Consider the following 6871-nt stretch of genomic DNA (forward strand, 5'->3'; position numbering starts at 1 on the left):
GAAACTGTTGTATATTCACACAATGGAATAATATGGTGCATTGAAAAACAAGGAACTCATGAAATATTATACAAAATGGGTGACCCTGAAAGACATTATGCTGAGTGAAATATCTCAGTCACAAAAGGACAAATACTGCATAGTTCCACTGTTGTTTGTTTGCTTTTTAAAAAGTGTCATTGTGTCCCTCTTCTGAGACGTGCATCATTATCAGGATGTTCCCTCTGCTTTCTTTATCCTCCTAAGTTCTCTGCTGCTTACCTCAACTTTCTTCCTTTCATCTTCATTATATTTTTTTAACATTTTCAAAATTGTTTTAAAAAGTTTATTTTATACGTCATTATATTTTAAACCCATTGCCATCCCAACTTACAGCAACCTCATAGGACAGAGTAAAACTGCTCTTGAGGTTTCCAAGGCTGTGAACTTTACAGAGGCAGACCGCCTCAGCCTTCTCCTACAGAGCATCTGGTGGATTTGAACTGCCCACTTCTCGGTCAGCAGCAGAGTACTTATCCACTACGCCAGCAAGGTCTCCTCATTAGGCTTTAGGGCACAGCCTATCAGTGGGTTGTCCTCTGATATTGTTTCCACACTTTTTTCCCAAGAGTGTCTTGTTTCCTGCATAAATTTTATGTGGTTGACGTCAAAGGTAGCTCTCTTTGTGGCTCCTAGAAATATTTGAAGATACCAGGCTGCCAAGCCCTGGGAAGACCCTGAAAATAGTCATTCCCACCCTTGAGCCCGCTGCCTCAAGAAGCTTTAGCAGTTATTAAGAGGAGACATGCAGGTCAGAATGGCGTAGCCTTCTTTCTGTTTCCACAGCTCTTCCAATAGTGGTGGATTAAAGTGGAGCTGGAGGAGCCGCAAAGGAGGCTGGGATGTTTGCCTTTCCTTTGTGATAGTTACCACGGAGCCAGAGAAGCTTCAGCTCCGAAGCTGGCAGAGAGGTGACCTGCATTGAGGCCTCTCTACCCCCTGGGTGGCTTCAAATTGAGCCCTGTGCAGTTATTAGCAGGATAATGGGATTCATTTCAGTGAGGACTGCCTGGATGGGGCCGAGCTTATTTTAATTTTCAATGTTAATAAACTTGTGGCTATTGCCTTTTTCACACCGATGTGGCTCACACCTCATTTCGCCCGCCCATTAGGCAATTACCAGCAGTGCCTCTGTTCCCAGCACCTCTTAAACACGGAGCAATTATGCTTATTTGGTGAATGATGATGAAACTTGGAGGAGCAAATGCACTGGCGTAGAACTTTCCTCCCAACTTCATCAGGTGTGCACAGAGCACATCCCTTTAGGGGAAAGCTGGCCTGTGGCGACAGCCTTCAAGAGAGCAGAAACAGGGACCACTCCCTCCTAGGGGCCCCAGGGAGCACCCACCAGTATGCCACCTGAGCCACCCCTGCTCACCTAGGCCTCGGACCTCCAGTGCTGGGCTGTGAAAACAGCCCAATGGGTTTGGAAAATGAGTGGCTAATGCTCTTCATTTATCTTGAAATGAGAAGTTTTCAATAGCTCTTAAGTGTATATTAATGCTTTGAGAGTAATGATCCCTTTATTTACAAAGTTGTTTAATTCCCCACTTTTGTGCTTCTTGTGGGTCTGAGTGGATTTTTCATTTACCAAGTTACGCCATGTTGTCACAGCTGCTTAAATGACTCGTTTCTCTACGTCCCGCCCCTGGACAAATACCTGAGCAAAGCTGTTGTCAGCTTGACTTCAGATCCCGTTTGCAAACTCTTCCTTGATCTTCCAAGGTCATTCCAAGGTTTCCTATGAGGGGGCATTGACCAGTGTGTGGACAGTGTAGACACATGTGTCTCTCTGCACCCAGAGAACATCACCTTTGCCCCTGCCCAGCAATGCCACTCCCCACTGATCTGTGATGGCATTGCTTCACCCCATAATCCTCAGCCCACCAAGTGCTGATCTGCTTGCCTTCAGTGTCCTTAAGCCCCTGTTCCCTATTTGACTCTTCACATTAGTTTTCAGTGTGGCATAGACAGTACATACTACTTCCTTAGGAGGTGGGCATTAAGGGTCTCCTGCCTTTTCAAGATGTGGTTTGTTATATGTTAGTGGGTAATACCCACCACCTATCCCTCTGCTATACTCTGGTGGTGGTGCAGGTGTTGCTGTGATGCTGGGAGCTATGCCATTGGTATTTCAAATACCAGCAGGGTCACTCACAGTGAAGAAGTATTTCAACATGGAGAATTTCAACAACAGAAGACTGAGAAGAAAGACCTGGGGATTTTACTTGATAACATCAGCCAACTGGAACTGTATGATTCACAGCAGAATATGGTTCAATATGGTGCTGGCAGAGGAACACCCTGGGTTGGAAAGCAATAGATTCAAGCATGCTGGCTATAACAGATGGCATAGGATCAGGCATCTTTAATTCTGTTGTAGACAAGGTCGCATACAATGTTATCACATTGATGTTATTGTTAGGTACCAGTTTTGTTAGTATTGTTAGTCCAGTTAGACTCATAGCTACCCCATGAACCGATCTGAGCCTTGTCCTATTCTGTACCATCCCCATCTCACTGACACACTCAAGCCCATTACTGCAGTCACTGTGTCAATCTGCCTGCTAGAAGGTCTTAACTGTCCTTCACTGTTGCAAAATGAACGCAGAAAGAAAGCAGGGTCACGAGGAAATGAGTTCTGAAAAAGAGGGAAGGCTGAGACAGAGGTCCTCTCACAGCATGGCACTGTCTCCCTATGGTTTTTATTTCATTTCAGCTAATCATCCTAAAAAAGTTCAATCTCCGGAGATTATATTGTCCTTAAACTTAAGTGTTGTCAACATAACAATGGGTAAGCTTCATCTTTAAACTAAGAACAAAGTTCAGACATAGCATCCCCTCTGGCAGGAGGCTGGGAAGAGTTCTCTGCAGAGGGCACCCAGTATCTCCTCCGGGAGGCCGGGCAGAGTTCTCTGTTTGCAGAGGGTGCTCACTACTGTCTGGACTCTGATCTCAGCTGTGGCCCGACTGTCACTATGCTGGGGAATCCACACTTCACCATCTCTCCCACCTTTCCAAGCCTGATGTACCTCTCCAAGGAATAACTTCTCCTAGTAACACACCCAAAGTATGTGAGATGAAAATTCATCACCTTTGCCTTCAAGGAGCACTTCTCCAAGACATATATGCTTTCTTTTGGCAGTCCAAGGGATATTTGGCACTCTTCTCCAAACACAGTTCAAAGGTATCAATTCTTCTGTCATCTTTATTCCTTGCTCAGCTCTCAGATGTATAGCAAGTGATTGCCTAAATCAGGTGCACCTTATTCTGCAAATTAACATCATTGCTCCTTGATAATTAGAAGAGACCCCTGACTACAGACTTTTCAGTGTAATACATCTCCTTGACACTGCTAGTATCAAGTGTATTGATTGTGGATCCAAGTAAGATGAAGTCATTGACAGTCTCAATCTTTTCTCCATCTATCATGATACTGCCTTTTGGTCCAGAGGTGAGGATTTCTGTTTTCTTGACATTGAGATCCAATCTATAGAAGGCTGCAGTGTTTAACCTTCTGCAGTAAGTAGTTCAAGTCCACCTTATTTTCAGCAAAATAGGTTGTATGCATAATGTACGTTCAATGATTTATTCATCGTAAATACCTTTTTTATTTGCTTACAAAATTAATACTCATTGTATTTCATGCTGTTCTTCATTCACATTGTGTTTCATACAATCATTTGCATGCATTCTGTTTTATAAAATTAATCACCATTGGACCTTGCCCATCATCGCGCTGTCTTTTCTCCTTGGTCCTTGCCATTAACTTACCTCCCTCCCCCCACAAAACTGTGTAACCCTGTGATTTCACCCCTACCCATCCTCAGGCCTCCCCTCCTTGAGTTCCCATACAAGTTTTACTAATTATCCTCTGTTTTTACAATAATGATCTTACGCAGTATTTGTCCTTATGAGGCTGTGTTAGTTCTCTCCGGCAAATACCTTTTTTAAATGAACACCAATGTCGACTTTATACATGGACCTTACCAGATGGACTGCATAGAAATCAGATTGGCTCCAGGAGAAATTGCTGGAGAAGCTCAATAGCAGTACTTAAAACCAGCCAGGGCCTGCCCCCAGCCCCGACCCTTCGGGCTCCCCGCACCAGACACAGCGCCTCGACTCTCCGGGGTTGCACTGAGGCCACAGACAGCACCGCAGGGTGTGGGGCGGATCCAGGAGATGAAATGACAACGTCAACCCTCCAGCAGCGATAGTGACAGTGAAGGGGATAATCCAGAGAAAAAAGAAATTGCAAGAGCAACTGATGAGTGCTGTCGTGATGGAGAAGCCTAACATTCAGTGGAATGACGTGGCTGGGCTCGAGGGGGCCAAGGAGGCCCTCAAAGAAGCTGTCATTTTGCCAATTAAGTTCCCACACTTGTTCACAGGCAAGCGCGCCCCTTGGCGAGGGATACTGCTCTTTGGACCCCCTGGCACAGGGAAATCCTACCTGGCCAAAGCTGTGGCCACAGAAGCCAACAACTCTACCTTCTTCTCTGTGTCCTCCTCCGATCTGATGTCTAAGTGGCTGGGAGAGAGTGAGAAGCTGGTAAAGAACCTGTCTGAGTTGGCCCGGCAGCACAAGCCCTCCATCATCTTCATCGATGAGGTGGATTCTCTGTGTGGGTCCCGAAACAAAAATGAGAGTGAGGCTGCCCGCAGGATCAAAACAGTTCCTGGACCAGATGCAGGGGGTGGGAAACAAAAATGATGGGACTCTGGTTCTTGGTGCCACAAATATCCCATGGGTACTGGATTCAGCCATTAGGAGGAGGTTTGAAAAGCGGATTTACATCCCGTTGCCAGAGGAAGCTGCCCGGGCCCAGATGTTCCGGTTGTATTTGGGGAGCACAGCCCACAGCCTCACAGATGCCAACATCCACGAGCTGGCCCGGAAAACGGAAGGCTACTCGGGTGCAGACACCAGCTTCATTGTGCGGGACTCTCTCACGCAACCCGTTCGCAAAGTACAGTCGGCAACACACTTCAAGAAGGTCTGTGGCCCTTCCCGACCAACCCTAGCGTTATGATGGATGACCTCCTGACCCCGTGCTCACCAGGTGACCCAGGGGCTATGAGATGACTTGGATGGACGTCCCTAGTGACAAACTTTTAGAGCCTGTGGTTTGCATGTCAGACATACTCCGGTCTTTGGCCACCACTTGGCCCACTGTGAATGCCCATGACCTTCTGAAAGTGAAGAAGTTTTCAGAGGACTTTGGACAAGAGAGTTAAAAGCTTTTTCACCTGGTGACGGTGGGAGGCTGACTGGGGAAATCCACAATACTCCCCATGCTGGTAGCCAGACAGCTTCCCCTCCACTGTCTGGCTGTTAGCAGTGAGCAGGCAGGGCCTCCCCGCCGGGCTGCAAAAAAGCTAGAAGCACCGGGCTCACACAGGAAGCGACTCCTCCTCTCCTGAGATGCTCACCAACCTCTTCTGCCGCCTTTTTTTTTAAAAAAAAAAAAAACCAAAAAAACAAAAAACCAACAACCTTCCCTTTTGTTCTCCTAATTTAATGGTGCTTGAATTTTTGTCTTTATAAATAAAATCACCTGGAAGCATAAAAAAAAACACAAACAACCCAGACCAAAACAAACCAAAAAACCAGCCAGGTGCTGACTGTGTAACAGACCATCAATTACTCATGTGCAAATTATGCAGATTCCTCCCCATGAGTCGGAGCTGAATCAGTGGCAACGGGCAGCAACAGTGAGTGATGAAATTAGTGTACTGGGACTCAAACTCCTTGCCTCTCAGCTGGTTCTGATTTGTAACAACCCTATTGGATATAGTACAAGTAGAACTGCCCCACAGGGTTTCAAAGGCTGTAATCTGTACGGAGGCATACTGCCACATCTCTCCCCCTCAGAGCAACTGGTGAGTTAAAAATGTCAGTCTTTGCATTGGCAGTAAGTGCTTCACCCATGGTGTCACCAGAACCCCTGGGGAAATCACTTACTGGGTTATAACTCATTATTAACATCATTATCTGTGTGTGATTGATTGTTCTGAGGACCTCTTTGGTGCTATTGTTCACCTGTTGTTTGGCTTAAAGAAGTGCCACACAGGTGAGTTCAGGTGTAAAGGATGTCTAATAGGGTCCTCCAGCCTTCATCAGACCAGTATGTCTGCTGTTTTTATCATTGGCATTTTGTTCCACATTTGTCTCCCACTCTATCCAGGACCCTCTAAGTAGCTGGACATCATTTCATTCTTTTGGCTATTACCTTTTTTCAAGACGTGAAAGTAGGAACCATTACTGCATCTGATACAGGTAAGCTGTTTCATGACAGCTTGGTTTTGCTTTATTCAGTCAACACTCATTGAATAGTTTCCTGTTGCAGATAGACTCCTAGAAGTTGGCTTCAGTTCTATGTTTAAATCTGTGTCTACAAGTGGGTAAATACGTCATCAAAATACAGAGTGTACCCCTTATACTGTTACTACTGCCAGTGACTGAATCAATTCAACTCACAGTAACCCCATGTGTGTAAATGCTATGTGCATCAGTGTAGACCTGTGTTCCATAGGATTTCATTGGCTGATTTTGGAGGTAGATCACTAGACCTTCCTTCCATGATACCGCAGGTGAACTTGAACCTCCAACCTTTTGGTGAGCAACTGAGGATGTTAAGCATTTGTACCATCCAAGAACTCACCTTCAATCTGATGAATCTTCTTTGGGGTGAGACAGTTTTATAGGGCCTGCACCGTGCCTTGAGTCAGTAAGATACTGTGCAGTCAGAACCTGCAAGAGCAGCACTAAGGAAGACTACATGTGGCTGTTAAGAAGCATCTGCTTGTCTCAGTGGCATTTGCTATA

General features: G+C 45.7%; 1 pseudogene; it reads left to right on the forward strand.

The window, feature by feature from the left end:
- The first annotated feature begins 796 nt into the window (after positions 1 to 796).
- Positions 797 to 5280, forward strand: LOC102859355 (annotated as a pseudogene).
- The last annotated feature ends 1591 nt before the right edge of the window (positions 5281 to 6871 follow it).

Source organism: Elephantulus edwardii, unplaced genomic scaffold (genome assembly GCF_000299155.1).
Source record: "Elephantulus edwardii isolate Elephantulus edwardi_28Jun2011 unplaced genomic scaffold, EleEdw1.0 scaffold00182, whole genome shotgun sequence".
Classification (NCBI taxonomy): domain Eukaryota; kingdom Metazoa; phylum Chordata; class Mammalia; order Macroscelidea; family Macroscelididae; genus Elephantulus; species Elephantulus edwardii.